Source organism: Natator depressus, chromosome 3, assembly GCF_965152275.1.
Source record: "Natator depressus isolate rNatDep1 chromosome 3, rNatDep2.hap1, whole genome shotgun sequence".
Lineage (NCBI taxonomy): Eukaryota > Metazoa > Chordata > Testudines > Cheloniidae > Natator > Natator depressus.
In genome coordinates this window covers 91588219-91605647 of record NC_134236.1, presented here as the reverse complement: position 1 = coordinate 91605647, position 17429 = coordinate 91588219, and the positions used below count along the sequence as shown (strand labels likewise).

General features: G+C 42.6%; 1 pseudogene; it reads right to left on the bottom strand.

Annotated features, from left to right (window-relative positions):
* The window catches only part of LOC141984506 (E3 SUMO-protein ligase ZBED1-like), a 31310-nt pseudogene that overhangs the window by 3010 nt on the left and 10871 nt on the right, over positions 1-17429 (bottom strand).

Below are 17429 nucleotides of genomic sequence, written 5' to 3'. Positions count from 1 at the left end.
AGGTCACGGAATCTGTGACTTCCATGACCTCCATGACAGACACACAGCCTTAACCATGGTGCACAACAACTCCGTTAGTTCAAGAAAATGCAACATGTGAAAAAAACTGTCAGAAACAAATGTTGTCAGTGTCGTTTGATTTTTGCCTTCTTTTTCCACAGGAAACAGGGATGTTTCAGCTTCAAATGGTTCAGCATTGCTCCGGTGCTGTTTACATATAACGGTGTCTTCTGTTATTTTTGTGAAATGATTCCAGGCATTACTCCTTTTTGATTGCTCCACCTTCACTGTGGAAGAATAGTTACCAAAAATCGCGATAACCTACATGATGTTGTTTGAAGGTTTAATGCTACCAAAGTGTGACGTCAGTTCCATAGCAACGGTCCTAACACTGCGGAACCTAGTTCTGTATACACCAGTGGTTCTCAAACTATGGCTGCTACTTGTTCAGGGAGAGCCCCTGGTGGGCCAGGCCTGTTTGTTTACCTGCCGCGTCTGCGGGTTCAGCCGATCATGGCTCCCACTGGCCGCAGATCGCCGCTCCAGGCCAATGGGGGCTGCGGGAAGCGGCGTGGGCCAAGGGATGTGCTGGCCACCCTTCCTGCAGCCCCCATTGGCCTGGAGCGGTGAACCACAGCCAGTGGGAGCCACGATCGGCCGAACCTGCGGATGCGGCACGTAAACAAACCAGCCCAGCCCGCCAGGGGCTTTCCCCAAACAAGCGGTGGCCCTAGTTTGAGAACCACTGGCATACGCTATGAAATGGAATTGCTGCGGCATTTTGAATGTGCACATTAGGTATTAGAATGTCACAAAATTAAATTTATCAATCTGTTTTAAACATTTACTGAATACATTAATAGTAAGACTGAAGTTTATCAGCTAACTGTTTAATATTTTATATCCCGGGAGACAGTGGACACTGCATAGAGAAACATGGCCCAGAGATGTGACTTAAGGGAGGATCTGAAGTAAGGGGGCTCTGCAACTATGGGGCTCCCATCCACCTTCTTCCTCCTGGCATGGTGGACGGCCATATGGCTGGTGCCAGGAGGAGGCCCCATGACTTTGTGGCCCCACAAATAAGGTGTATATAAATAAGGAGATGCGGGGAAAAGTACAGCCAAAATTTGAGGAGGAGGAGCTGGAAAAGGGGCTGCAATCAATGTGTGCCAGGGTCTCCCTCTCGCCACAGAAGAAGCAGGTGTTAGGAGAGGTTGTGAACTGCACTAAGTATACGCCTGTGCTTACGGCTCCGTGAAGGAGCCTCCAACTATTATCTCCAGAGGGGGTTTGCAGCTGAAAATCTCAAGCAGAGGGAGGTGCCTTCCTGTAGCCTGGACCTAGATGCCTACCTCTGAAAAGAGGCAGGGCTTAGCACACCACGCTCGGCTTGGCACATCCTAGTAGCTAGTTTAGGTGACAAACCACCTAGCATGCTGGCTTTTGTGAATCCCATTCTGAGGCACCTCTCCCTCCCCATTCACTGTAAAGAGAGCTAGGCAACAAACTCAGGCTTTGTGAATCACCATGATTTTCTAGACCCCCTAGAAGTTAGGTGTGGTGACGCATAGGGACACCATGCCTAAATCTCTTTGTGAATCTAAGCTCACAGAGGAAAAAACTTGTCATTTTCTCTCTAGGTACAGTAGGTTGTTTCAAATTTAAAAAAAAAATCAGGGAAATAATATCCGTCACTTTAGATCTGACATTAATTTGCCAATAAGTGTAAGACTGACAGCAATATCATTACAAATATGGGAATGAAACAGGAATCTGGTTAAGTATGAAGGCAACTTACTTTGGATTAATATTAAAACATTGTTTCTTTAAAATAAAAAAAGATTAAATTCAGAAAAGATGGCCAGAGACAGTTGTTAAAAATTCATCATATTAAATTCAACTGGAAATAAAATGAATTCACTGGGGAATAAAGACTGAATGTCAGAACAATACCAAATATCCCCTTGTGCCAAGAAAATCTAAACTTCTTGCCTGTGCTTCATAATTCAAAGAGAAGAAAGTACATTCCATCAAAGTCTTTCTAACAAGCAGATCCTGTTCCTTTTCCAAAGGGAGATCGGGAAAGGCTAGAGAAGTTTCATCAAAAGCTTTGCTAACTCAGAGCCAAACTGTTTGATATCTTATCAAAACCTCCAATTCCTATAAGCTTCACTAAGACACACAGAGTGCTCCAAAGACATAGGCCATAATCAGACGCCCCCGTCACTGACGAAGACAGAAGCCATTAATGAATATGTTTGGGGGAGGGATGAGAACAGAGAAATAAACATATCTGAAAGCCCCAGAGTGAAACTATATAAGTTATGGCCCAATTTTGACAAGCCTGGGCCACTCTGATGAATGTATATGGATGCAGCAATGAACCTGCACCTTGTCTTGTCATATGAATGCACAACTACACATCGCATTGTGCAAATATTAGCACATGCCAAGGCAGAGGTTTATGATTAAGTGCACAAACATTTGAAATATAGCCCTATAGCTGCAGTAGCTGTATGTAGATCACTTATTGCTCAGTAAAGTATAATGCAGTATATGACCTGCAAAGTGGGAGCCTAGTAAGTCTGGAGCACCATAAGCATGAGAAAACATGGCATTATCATACTTCAGATGAGGTAATTCTCAGTGCTATCATCAATAATTAGGGCCCTACCAAATTCACGGCCACGGAAAACGCATCATGGTCTGAAATCTGGTCTCCCCCTGCGAAATCTGGTCTTGTGTATATATAGCATAGCTTTTACCCTATACTATACAGATTTCACGGAGGAAACCAGCATTTCTCAAATTGGGGGTCCTGACCAAAAAGAGAGTTGCAGGAGGGTCGCAAGGTTACTTTAGGGGGGTTGCGATATAGCCACTCTTACTTCTGTGCTGCCTTCAGACCTGGGTGGCCGGAGAGAGGGAATTGCTGACCGGGCACCCAGTTCTGAAGGCGGCACCCCGCCCGCAGCAGCACAGAAGTAAGGGCGGCAACACCATACCAGGCCACCCTTACTTCTGCGCTGCTGCTGGCGGCGGCTCTGCCTTCAGAGCAAGGTGCCCGGCCAGCAGCCACCGCTCTCCAGCCGCCCAGGTCTGAAGGCAGCGCTGCTGCCAGCAGCAGCACAGAAGAAAGGGTAGCAGCTCCGCAACGCCCCCGACAATAGCCTTGCGACTCCCCACAACTCTTTTTTGGGGCAGGACTCCTACAATTGCAACGCTGTGAAAATTCAGATTTAGATAGCTGAAATCATGACATTCATGATTTTTAAAATCCTTTGACCAAAATGGACGGAATTTGGCAGGGCCCTATCAATAATAGTCAGACTCCTCTAAAAGAGAGCTTCAGGGAGGGCACTGGAGTGAATGGAAACATGCCTCTTGAAAAGGGACTTTCACACTGAGGCAAACTTGGAAAGTCATTTATACAATAAACTATTTCCTTTGACTGTACTTTTCTGTCTCTACTTTGTTCTCACAGCAGATCTGGGTGTTTAAGAGTGTTGTTCTTCCTTATACTGTAGGTTCTCATTCTGGTTAAGTCTCTAGTTAAGCGAGACCCTCTGGAGTGATAGGCAGTCTCAAAAGATTTGGCAAAGCAGTTTGGGAAATTTAAACCCTTATTTAAAACAAAGCCCTCTGAAGCTCTCTGCCAGCCTACTGGAGTGCTGTTTGGAGCCTATGAGCAACCTGCAGCCATTCCAACCTCTCCACAATAGACTCTCAGGACCTTGCATCATTTTCTTTGATCCTCTAATAGGCTCCTGGTGCTCATTGGCCCTCCCTCTCATGAGCTTCCCCCACAAGCCCTCACTATTTCACAAGCCATCGTCCCCCTTGGACAGGCTCCTAGTGATTATTCCAAGTAGCATCAGAGAATTCTGCCAAGTTTATCAAGACTCCTTGCTTCCTGTAAATCTTATTTCCTATCCATGTTTCCCCACTTCATACCCCAAGAAACTACCCAGCGCACAGTCCAGCTTCTTAGACTCTACAGTATGGGAATGATTAGAGGGCCTTTAAGTAATTAAATTTATCATTACAGATAATTTAGTCTAGTGACTGCAATGTCAGCTTAATTATTCATGTGATCACTGATCTGGTTACTCCAAAAACTATTCTATTTCTCTTGCAAGAAGTAGTGTTTATAAATTAGCCATTGGTCTTAGTTTTAATTTACCACCATGAGAACAGCTGCAAGCTTGCCTACCCTGACACTAATACATTTGTACAACCAAGCCAGTTGTCTAGCCTGTAACCCTTCCCATTCTGATACTGATCTCTGATACAAGGCAAAAGAGACCAGACTGACATAAATAAAGCTTCTTTATGATAAGAAGAAATCAACAGCTGAACAGCTATTGGGGTCAGTGGTAAAATTCCCATTGAGTTCAGAGGAAACATGGTCAGTCCTTTTATCAAGGAGAATAAGAGGAGTGAGTGACTCATACGCTTATCATTATTTTTTAAATTTATAAAGACATTGAGAGTGACCAGGTTTGGACAAATTCCTTACAAGAAAGTGCTACAGTATCCTGTAGTGAAGGTCCATGCTGTTACCTTGCAGCAGGGATAATGCAGTGTTTTGGGCCATTACAGCTTGTTGAATTAAAGGGTGTGTAATGAGATTAGTTTGCAATATTGCAATGCTCGGCATTTAGTAACAGGTGTCTATTAGTAACAGATGTCTATTGACAGATCAGAGATGCCATTTGCCAGTCTGAGAAAAAGGCCACACCAAACTTGGTACCTTAGAGACTAACAAATTTATTTGAGCATAAGCTTTCGTGAGCTACAGTTCATGAAAGCTTATGCTCAAATAAATTGGTTAGTCGCTAAGGTGCCACAAGTCCTCCTTTTCTTTTTGTGAATACAGACTAACACGGCTGCTACTCCGAAACCTGCCAAACTTGGTGTATCCCAGAGGATCCATGAGAGGCCAGGGCCATGCACGCAGAGGCCCTATGGTTCTGGAAGCTACCCTCCATCCTGGCTCCATTACACCTGTGCTACCAACTATTTGCGCCTGCTCAGATGACCCCAGAATGTGGGGTGTTCCCACAGAAAGGATAAATTAGTCCCAATCTGTATCGCCTTTCCCAGGGATTTTTCTTTAGGGCTGGAGGGGCAATAATTCCACCCCTCAAGTCCTGCCCCCTCCCATTTCCTCTCCCTGAGCCACCCATTCTCTTTGAATGGAAAGGTAATTATTCAGACAAATGTGCTGATTATGGAAATTCACATTCTTTTCTTTGTAGAGTTAGATTAACAAGAACATGTACATTGCATAGACTAGTATTTGGGTAACTGACTCCAGCTCCTTCTCATTAGGTTTTTAGGGCCCTCTTATGGGAGGCAGGAAAAAGAACATTGATAAACTACAGAGAAGAGTTCTTTCCATGGGGAACAGTAAGTTGCTCTGTTCTTTGAGAAAAGTCAACAGTTGTGTTGAATTACTCAGATTTCTTTCTTTTAAAAAATATGCATGAGACTTTAATCTTTTCTGAGACAAGACTGAGTTCAGAGCAACCAGAGATGACCCGTACCTGTTGGGGGGGGAGGGGGAGAAACAGAGTGAGGGCAACAACTTCAGATGATGTTACTGAGCATGCTCACTACATGCCAAGCAGCAACTCAGGGGGTTGACCCTGTGTGCCCTCCCATGTGTCACCTGATAGAGCAACCCAGGTACCTTTATACTAAGAGACATTCGACATGTGTCATGTGAAGATATTTATAAAGTAATCTATACACTAAACAAAGTAGTCACTGAAAAGCACAATCAAAACAAAAAGATTAGGTACTTTGATAACTAATCAAGTTCATACAATATTTCACAATCTTCCTATGTTCAAAAAGATGCTAAAAACAGTAATACATTTCAGAAGTTTAGTTAAAAGCAAGTATAAATTACTACACAATAAGTAAATAAACTCTTCATCATGGATGTTCCTGACAATCTCCAAACCCCATTGTTCTCAGAGTTCAGTGAGACAGGAATTTCAGATTTCTCAACAATGGAGTTACTCCACATTTACACCTGCGTAATGGAGTCAGATTCTGGCCCCATGTATCTTGCTAAATTAATAAGGCAATTTTTAAACTCACAGTAGTGCCATATTTTATAAAATAACTTGTTCCAGGCAAAGCACACAACCTCTGGAGAGCATCAAAATCTTCGAGCACTTTAGCTTCTGGATGATAAAACTGGTACCTCAAATATAAGAAGTTAATTGCCACTTAGAGACTTTCTTGTTCAATGTATTCTATTTGAATTACACATCTTTCAGAGCAACATGTATTATTCATCTAATGGACTTTTACATGGAACACAATTGTAGAATAACCTTTCTAAGACCTTTCACGTTTGCAAGAACCGTAGGAAAAGGAATTGTAACTAGTATCTTTTGCTACACATTTTTTAGACATTGGAGTATTAAATACATTTTAAAAAAAGTCATCAGAGCGAACCCTCATGTATAAATATAGCCAGAAACAGCAAATAAGGTCTTGATTCTTCCCCGCACCCCATAATGCAACAGAAATCAGCAGCAGGTTAGTTAGTAAAGGTCAGACCAGCACTTCAAAGATCACAATGAAAAAAAAGATACTGCAAAGCCCTGACAGATATTTTATGCAATATACACACTGTATAATGGCAAGGATAACCTGAAATAATTTCTCATTTAAAACAGTAAAATATCAGCTTATGACAGAATCCACAGATTCCTGGCAACATATAAAAAGATGCTTTGGTTTCTACATGAAAGACATTCCCCATTTGGATATTGGAGTGTTCTGTATTATTTATGCAGTTTCATGTCAATTTTTTTTTCTTTTGTTTCAAGATCTGCTCCTAAAACACTGTTAGGGAAATTCTCACATGCTAACTCTACATGCATATCCCTGAAAGGACAGCAGCACCATTACAGAAGCCAGCTCAGAAAAGCTGCTAGCCAGAGAGCCCACTGTCATGTTATTTATATTTTGATAGCACCTAGTAGTGCCCGCCAAGGTTGGGGTCCCACTGTGCTAGTTGCTGTACAAACACATAAGAGACAGCCCCTGCCCAGAACAGCTTCCAATCTAAATAGATAAGATAGACTGAATGGGGAGAAGGGGAGTATTACAATCCTAAATTTTAAATATGGAACTGAAGCACAAAAGATGAAGAAGATTCCTTGCCCAAAATCATACAGGAAGTTTACACAGACCTGGGAGTTGAACCCGGAGCTTGATGCCCAAGCTAATGCATTAACCACAACACCATCCTTCCTTTGCTAGTCAAGATAATTTATTTTAATTGTGTCCTTCATACAGAATATCTCAACACTTTGCAGATAGTAAAATTGTGAGCCAAAGAGAAAAGGCAAGCTTTAAGATGAAATTTAAAGAGCAAACTAGTCCAGGGCTGCCCAGAGGATTCAGGATTTGGCGGCGGGGGTCCTTCCGCTCCGGGTCTTCGGGGCACCTCGCCGAAGACATGGAACAGAAGGACCCCCACCGCTGAATTTCCGGAGCGGAAGAAGCAGCGGCGGGTCCTTCACTCTGGGTGTGTTCAGCGGCACTGAAGGATCTGCTGCCGAAGTGCCACCAAAAACCTCTCGTGGGTGCCCCTGTAGGGCCCAGGGCCTGGGGCAAATTCCACCCCCCCTTTGGGCAGCCCTGAACTCGTCAGTGTCCAGGAAAGGGGATAACGTGTTGAAGAATGAAGAAAAGGAAAAATTCTGACTGAGATTTATTAGATTAGGAAATAATCTCCCACGGAAAGTGGTGGAAACCTGTTATTTAGGACTTTTAAAGTAGGCTGAACTAAGCACAAGAAAATGTAGGGTAGTAAGCAAATTTGCACTAACAAGTGAATGGACTAGATCAGCAGTTCTCAAACTGGGGTCCGTGAGTCATGTCCAGGGCTGCTGGCCTCATTGATCAACTCCTCCCCCTCCCTCCCAGTGCCTCCTGCAGGCTGTGGAACAGCTGTTCAGCGGCATGGAAGAGGTGTCGGGGAGGAGCGGGGATGGGCACGCTTGGGACAAGGGGTGGAAAGAGGCAGAGGTGGAGTGGGGGCAGGGCCAGGGGCTGAGCACCCCTGAGGAAAATTAGAAGCCAGCTTGGGGGTCCACGAAAAATTTAAAATCAAAATGGGGTCCTGAGGGTGCTACAGTTTGAGAACCGTTGAACTAGATCATCCCATAAAATGTCTTTCCTATCTCTAATTTCTGTGAAAGAGTTCTAGATTAAAAAAAGAGAGACAGCAAATGTGAAAGAGCAATCTCAATCCCTGAAGACCAAGATGCAGCAATCTTACTTTATGGAAGAGGAGTCCTGTAGAACTGAAGAGAGATTAAACCAATAGGGTTCTACAGAATTTTTTCTAATTTAAAAGAGACTATCCTTTCATTAGAATTGTTAAAGCTGTAGAATTAAAGAGAATTATGAGCCTAATCAAAGCTCATTGAAACCAACAGAAAGACTATTGAAGTCAATAGGAGTCTATCTTTCCCATCTCATGAAATGTACATGTTAGATAGTCATTCTCCATTACATTCCTTAGGGCTGGTTCATAAGGATATTTTCAAGCCTGAGTGAGAGTTCTGCCTCAAGGCACTTTCACTGGTTCTTTCCCAGAATTATTTGACATGAACTATGTGAAATAGACTGGGCCTAATTTATCCATGGTGTAATTCCATTGATTTTAGAGGACTTACATTAGGAGAAGAATTGGCTCGTTGATGAGTTTTTAAACTATTTTCAAATACTGTCAAATTATGAAAAAGTTTCAGGGAGATTTAACCCCCCCGTCCCCTTTTGCTCCCTTTCCTACCCTTTTGTTTTGAAAAAGGGAAGTGCGTTTCTAGTGACACAAGAACACAGGAATTGCCACACTGGGTCAGACCCGAGGGCCCTCAACTCCAGGATAGGAGAGTGGCCAGAATCAGGTGCATCAGAGAAAGGTGTAGGGACCTTGCAATACACAGATGTAGGATAACCTCCCCTTCTCACAATTAGGCCTCATCTCAAACTCCGACAGTTAAGAGACTGACTGAAGGAGGAGGATTAACAGCCCTTCCAAAATTAACTATTATAATGGTGGATATTCTAATAGTTAATGCTAACAAATTTTGGCCTTTTTGGCTATCAAATTTCGAGCCCTTACGGCTGTGGAGATACTTCAAAAATATGAGTGGAATGTAAACTGATGCAGTGACTCCCGTCTGTATCTGCAGACAACCTGAAACAGCGGCTCTAAAATGTATAAGCTGTCCTATTAATCGCAACCAAGAGGAGGCTATGAATCTGTGGCCATGGGATCCTGCATTTTTTCTCATACCACAAAATGGAGCATATTTGCCATGGAATTTGTCATTTTTCTGTAGTCTGTCCCCATGTTCTTTTTTCTGTCTTCCTGCCCTGCAACTTTCCCCTCAGTGGGCATTTAACTGGATTACAGTACATGCTCACTACACTGTTCCATGAAGCTAGGTAGCAGGGCAGTCCAAACAACCTCCCCTTTCTGCAGTCTTGTGTGGCTCTGCCCCTTGCAGCCTGACTTTCCTGTCTTGTGGACTCAGACCCACACATGCACCACAGTACTTAAAAGAAGTTGTTGCAGCAGCTGGCAAAGGAGTCTGTGGCATGTATATGACCATTAGAGGGAGGGAGCTCAGAGACATTTGGAGACCAAATGTGCTTTGGAACTTTGAACATTCAATTCTTTCAGACAAGTTGGACTGGTGTCACTATATTGCACCACTGGCAGTGTCCAAACCGTGACAGGAAAACACTGTGGCTTTATGACTAGAATACGGTCTATTTCACTCTATGCCATTTAGCTACAGTATTCTGGTCAACTCACCAGGAGAATTTGGTGGCAGAGAAGAGGACAGTAGAATTGAAAAAGATATTTGATGAGGTTGTAAAAATGGTGAATTTGATTAAATAAATTGTGACATTTATTAAAGGTAAACCCAATGCATGCCTCTCTCCTATTTTATGTGAAGAAATGAGCTCTCAATGCCAGTAGCTCCTCTTACAAACAGAATGAAACAAATTGGTTTTCACATGGCAAAGTTTTGAATCATGTATTTGAGCTCAGAGAAGAGAGTGAAGGATTTTCCTTATTGAAATGTGACTCTGCCCATGCAGAATACTAACCAGCACTGGCTTGCTCTGAATGCTTACATACAGGGGCAGAATAAAACATGGGTTCTCAACCTGGAGGTTGCAATCTGATGTCTGGGAATTGCAGCCACCCTGCCTTTCCCATGGGGCTAAAAAGAAATGGAGGTGGGTTCTGGGACATTCCCAGTATGAAAAGGCTGAGAACCAGCATTCTAGGAACCAATGTTTATTCACACACATTTACAGATTTTAATAGATCCATTCTTGTGTGTATTGGTTGCACATTTGCAGTGCGGTTTTTAAAACCAGTAAGTCATGGCTTAACTCTGCTCCCAATGAAATCAATGGGAGTTTTACCACTAACTTCACAAGAACATTTAGGCCAATGCTGAGTGCTTTTGAAAATCCTTTATTTCTGACAGATTCAAAGAATAGTGCTCAGCACTTATTGAAATCTGCAGATAAAAAGCATTCTGTGCAAAAGGGGAGTACATATGATTTTCTCCATTTTACAGTTGGAGAAACTGAGGCAAAGAAAGATTAAGTGATTTGCCCAAAGTCAGACAAGGGAAGAACTGGGAACAGAGCCTAAGTCTCCTAATTTCAAGTCTGCTCTGTCCTCTGAACCACACTGCTTCCTACTGGAAAAAAACAATTTGTAGATGTGATGTTTTATATTATCTTTTTTAAAATCTGGATTGCAGTTAGATGCTACAGTGGTCTTGAGGCATTTAGGAGCTGGAGTGTATGCATGTACCTTTTGTTAGGTGTTTGGATTTATTTTTTTTTAAATTTTTTAGACTACTAAGATAGAAGTCAGTTAATCAATCATGAATCAAATATTAACAAACGGACTTGGGCAGAGACATTTCATTCCAGCCCCTCTCTCCATATTGTGTCAGAAGCAAGCACAGAGAAGGCAGAAAAGAAGAAGGGAGAAGGTTAGAAGAAGAGCCATTCTGATTATTCCTTCTACAGGCAACCTAATCCAGAAGATGTCACCAGAACAAAAGGAGTGCTTAGTACTCATAGAATAAGGAACATTCATGAAAGGATTTATAATTAGATAAAAACTGCAAACAGATCATAAAGTAGGTCTGAGAAACTGTTAAATAAAAGCCACTATTCTTGAGAGCAGATAATAAGCTCTTACGACAGCAAGAATTTTGGTATATTATTAAACCATTAAAACTGTCAACTGACAGGAAGTTGCCTAAAAAGCTCATGCTGATAAAATGGTTAGAAGAATATTGTTTCAAAAAGTTGGGAACAGACTATTTTTACAGGTTCACTGGGTTCTTGTCTTTCAGTAAGTAATAAAACACAGGTACAGTAACCAAAGAACTGGATTCTTTATTTTTTCACCATCGTTAACTTCTCTCACTACTTTAGGCTTCTCTGTTTCCTTCTTACTGATAAATCACTTCAAATCAGAGTACGCAGATATTTAAAAGGTATATTAACAATCTGCTACAAATGTAGCTTTTGTATCTATAGTATCTTATGAGCAATATATCTATATTTACAAACAGAGGAATAGTTTCAACACTTATTAGCAATGTTCCAGCAATCTGCTTCACGGTCTTAACAGCTCGTGTTCACTGACTCTAGCAGTAGACTCAGGTTACAGTTGTATAGTAGCCTTAGAAGATCAAAATGACCCTGTGATTACACAGTTCCTTAGGACTAACTGGGAAAATCTGCAATGGAACGACAAGGGTGATCAGGGATGTCCATAATTCAAAAGGAAACTAAGACAACAAAATGTTAGTTTCCATCTGAAGGAGACGTACCCTGGATAATGCCTTCATCGTTGTATAGGAATCAAGACAACAACAGAAGATGAGGTTTTATTTGTTTGAGGCCAACTCAGATCTAGGGTGTGTTTGGATTTGATGGTACCAAAATTTCTCAATCTGTGCTTTCAAGATTTTGCCCAAAGATGGCAACAATTTTGCCACATGAACTAATATCATACTATTTCCACCATCCTGAATGATGAAATCTCAAAAGAACATCTGTTCCTATGAAATTTCCACCTTTGTAGGATGAAATTTCCTAACAGTTGTTCCTGTTCAATTTTGTTTAATATAAGTATCTATCAATACATGCAAAATGCACTCCTCACATGGAGCCAAAGAGCTTTAGCTTATTCTCAACTGGAAATGGAAAAGGTGTCCCTTCTGATTTTGCACGGAGACAGAATCAAAACCATAGGAACGGGTCTAGATTCATGGATTTGAACATGAACTACCCTGAAATTCAAAGATGTTGGGATACAAGGTTCCAGATTTGGCACATTTTTTGTCAAAATTTCAGCAAAATAATACAGAATCTATTACTCTATCAGAAAACAGTCCATTTTCTAAAATTGCTTTTTATCCTTCTGCTGCACAGTCAGTCTCCAGAGCCATATTGAAATACTCCTCCACTATATACAAAATATGTTTATATGTACAAACTTCAAGATACCTAAACACCTTCTAGTGCATTGTTGCACAAGAAAAATCATGTGTTTGAGACCATTTGCTCTTACAAGGCTTTAATATGTAATGTCATAAATATCAATCAATCCATCAGGAATGACTTGGAACCAGAGCTCTTGAGAAGAATGTATTTACTTTGGTTTCAAGAAGTGCATAGTACAGATCTCGGCCAGGGAACTTTAAAAAGTAGGCAAAGGATCGTAAGAGCTAATGAACTTTTGAATTAATACATTCAGTCAAGACATGAAAGAAAGCAAGGCTCGCTGACTAAAAGAGCCTAGTTTGGATTCAGAAGAAGAGGAGCAGTTTCTCCAACAATTACCATGAAATAATTAAAAAAAAAGAAAAAAAGTTTAAAAGAAAGGGTTTCCATCATATATTGGTCTTCAAGAATCTGTTTCATTGTATATTTTAAATTCCAGACTAGGACTAACAGGTAAAAGTCAGCATCTTAGATACTATATAGCCTCAAGCTTTCCATATTCAAATGGTACTGCTGGCAAAACGAGTCAGGAAGTTACATGCAATCATTCAAGAATCATAGAATATCAGGGTTGGAAGGGACCTCAGGAAGTCATCTAGTCCAGCCCCCTACTCAAAGCAGGACCAATCCCCAATTTTTGCCCCATATCCCTAAATGGCCCCCTCAAGGATTGAACTCAACCCTGGGTATAGCAGGCCAAACCTCAAACCACTGAGCTACCCCTTGCCCCCTCCCCCCAGAAGTCAATGGTGGTATACTTGATAACACCAGGGCATAAGTTGCCCCAGTATTTACAATGGGCTGCTTATTTCCTGCAACTATTCAAGTATCGGACTGGTTTAGAAAGTCCAGGACAAGGTGGCTGAGGTATATCAAATTTTGCCATCTGAAATGGAAACTATAATATTCTGGGACCAACATGGCTACAACAACACTGCATACAAAGTCTGTTTCAGTCATTTCTGCTACTCTGTCTATACCCCAAATGACAATTTTTGAATGGAAAAAGAAACATTCAGAATGTTTTAAACTGAAACAAGCACCGGAGAGCAGGTGAGGGATGAAGTTATAGGAAGGCTGTCCCTGGTAACTGAGGAAAAAATTCTGCCTGTGGTTACACATACATGTGATTACATGTATGTAAATGGAGGCACAAGTTGGCTCTAAGTACCTTTCTACATTTCATGTCAGGAGGTCAGATTGAATGAAAGGTTACTTGCCTTGCCAAGAGGTGCACATCCAGGATTTCAGCCATACACAAGCTCTTGTCTTGCAAATCCACTAGTCAATGAAGCACAGAGAACGTACACGTATTTATATGCCAGAGAAGCGATCCTGCTTTACTCACAAAATCATTTCTCTTTCCCCTTTCCACAGGCTAGGAGACAGCACTAAACACATTTCTATTTACTTTTAATTACTATTTATTACTTTTACACTGCAGTTTGGGCAACATTCTCTCTCTTCTTCATCAGCAGTATCAGGTATCACTAAACAAGACAAGGCACTAGAGAATAAACTATAGATAGAGGACAAACCAGCAGGGTGATCAACAAGATCTTTTCCATTTTCCCATCTCTATTATTGTTGGTACACATAGACCTCTACAAGCAGAGCTACTGCTGCACAGAGATGAGAATACACTGATATCAATGTTCTATAGTAAGGCTCAACCTCTGCTCTTATCTTTCATTAGATTTCCAATCCCATTCTCAGTAGGTGTTACTGCTCCGTTTGCTGTTGGACTTTGGACAGTGAATATACCATCCTGTTCCACGATTTGCAGATAAGTGTAGAACTCTTGAATGATGCACCTGTGAGCAAGGTGTTCTACTGGTTACCTTTTGCTTCGCACAGAGAACGTTTCTTCAGTATTTCTGACCAGCTAACCCCCATCCCTGGGCGGGCGAAACACGGTCCTGCTAACAGCACACTCTGTCTCTGTCCAATCCCTAGCTAGCCTGTCAGCTCTCTCTGATACTCTCTAGGAAGCCTCCAGCCACTTGATCAACTCTACCCCTTTCTAAACCCTGGGGTTTCTCAGCTCTGGCAAAATAGCTATGTCTCTGGGGTTGGGCAGCCCTTCATTGCTATAAACCTGACTATTGCATTTGAAGGATTGCTGGGATGCTCCTTATCTGAGCCATTGCTTTACCTTTCCTGCTTGGTTCTTCTAACAACCTCTTTTGATTTAACTGCATGACACGTACGTAACCCATCATAAACTGACACAGAGGAGTACACCATATTCATACAAAATAATACAGCTACTTCCCAGTTTGTCGCAGGTGGAGAGTTTTGTGATGTGGAATCTTCTCCACTAAGAAATAGACTGAACCAGCACCAATTCATCATCTCACATACTTAGTAATAGAGTGTCTTGAGATGTTGTTAATGTGCTGTTACATAAATCTTGTCTGGATTTGAATGGGTGACAGACGAATAGTAGTGCATTATAGAACCTATTTCCTGAGTAACCTCAGGCGAGGCATCTTAATTTTCTCCAGATAAACTGGATTTCCAGCTATCATGCAGATATTATGGAAGAAAAGAAGCATATATAATACTGCTAGCATTTGCTACCTCCTCTCTCCCAATAATTCACTTCATTGATCAACTCACACACACACACACACACACAATGCCTTTCTGAATGTTTGTTTAATTTGGGAAAAGTTTTAAAAAGCACAACTGCATTGACATTTACACAATACTATAAAAACATTCAAGCTGTGATGGCAAATTTATATTCTTCCATGTTAGCATTATCTTCACTATAAATACACCTACAAAACATCATGGGACATTGCTCAGTGGTATCTGAAAACAGTTTTTTCAGGAATTCTTCATTTAGGGTTGATGTAAAGAAGAATGTAGAATAGTCATAGAACAGTGTGCATTCTCTCATCTTTCCTCTCTCTGCTTTTATTATTTACCTCTATTTTGATTATGACAACGGCTCTTATTAACGGAAGAGAACATCCATCAACTCCTAGGGTATGTCTACACTATGGAATTAGGTCGAATTTATAGAAGTCGGTTTTTTAGAAATCGGTTTTATATATTCGAGTGTGTGTGTCCCCACAGAAAATGTCCCCCACATTAACTCGGCGGAGTGCTTCCACAGTGCCGAGGCAAGCGTCGACTTCTGGAGCGTTGCACTGTGGGTGGCTATCCCACAGTTCCCGCAGTCTCCGCTGCCAATTGGAATTCTGGGTTGAGATCCCAATGCCTGATGCGGCTAAAACATTGTTGCGGGTGGTTCTGGGTACATATCGTCAGGCCCCCATTCCCTCCCTCCCTCCGTGAAAGCAAGGGCAGACAATCGTTTCGCGCCTTTTTTCCTGAGTTACCTGTGCAGACGCCATACCACGGCAAGCATGGAGCCCGCTCAGGTAACCGTCACCGTATGTCTCCTGGGTGCTGGCAGACGTGGTATTGCATTGCTACACAGTAGCAGCAACCCCTTGCCTTGTGGCAGCAGACAGTGCAATACGACTGGTAGCAGTCATTGTCATGTCCGAGGTGCTCCTGGCTACGTCCGCCGGGAGTGCCTGGACAGACATGGGCGCAGGGACTAAATTTGGAGTGACTTGACCAGGTCATTCTCTTTAGTCCTGCAGTCAGTCCTATTGAACCATCTTATGGTGAGCAGGCAGGCGATACGGATTGCTAGCAGTCGTACTGTACCATCTTCTGCCGGTCAAGCAAGAGATGAGGATGGCTAGCAGTCGTATTGCATCATCTTCTGCCGGGCAGCCATGAGATGTGGATGGCATGCAGTCCTTCTGCACCGTCTGCTGCCAGCCAAAGATGTAAAAGATAGATGGAGTGGATCAAAACAAGAAATAGACCAGATTTGTTTTGTACTCATTTGCTTCCCCCCTCCCCTGTCTAGGGGACTCATTCCTCTAGGTCACACTGTAGTCACTCACAGGGAAGGTGCAGCAAGGTAAATCTAGCCACGTATCAATCAGAGGCCAGACTAACCTCCTTGTTCCAATAAGAACAATAACTTAGGTGCACCATTTCTTATTGGAACCCTCTGTGAAGTCCTGCCTGAAATACTCCTTGATGTAAAGCCACCCCCTTTGTTGATTTTAGCTCCCTGAAGCCAACCCTGTAAGTCGTGTCGTCAGTCGCCCCTCCCTCCGTCAGAGCAACGGCAGACAATCGTTCCGCGCCTTTTTTCTGTGCGGACGCCATACCAAGGCAAGCATGGAAGCCGCTCAGCTCAGTTTGGCAATTAGGAGCACATTAAACACCACACGCATTATCCAGCAGTATATGCAGCACCAGAACCTGGCAGAGCGATACCGGGCGAGGAGGCGACGTCAGCGCAGTCACGTGAGTGATCAGGACATGGACACAGATTTCTATGAAAGCATGGGCCCTGCCAATGCATGCATCATGGTGCTAATGGGGCAGATTCATGCCGTGGAACACCGATTCTGGGCTCGGGAAACAAGCACAGACTGGTGGGACTACATAGTGTTGCGGGTCTGGGACGATTTCCAGTGGCTGCGAAACTTTCGCTTGCGTAAGGGCACTTTCATGGAACTTTGTGACTTGCTCTCCCCTGCCCTGAAGCGCATGAATACCAAGATGAGAGCAGCCCTCACAGTTGAGAAGCGAGTGGCAATAGCCCTGTGGAAGCTTGCAATGCCAGACAGCTACCGGTCAGTTGGGAATCAATTTGGAGTGGGCAAATCTACTGTGGGGGCTGCTGTGATGCAAGTAGCCCACGCAATCAAAGATGTGCTGATATCAAGGGTAGTGACCCTGGGAAATGTGCAGGTCATAGTGGATGGCTTTGCTGCAATGGGATTCCC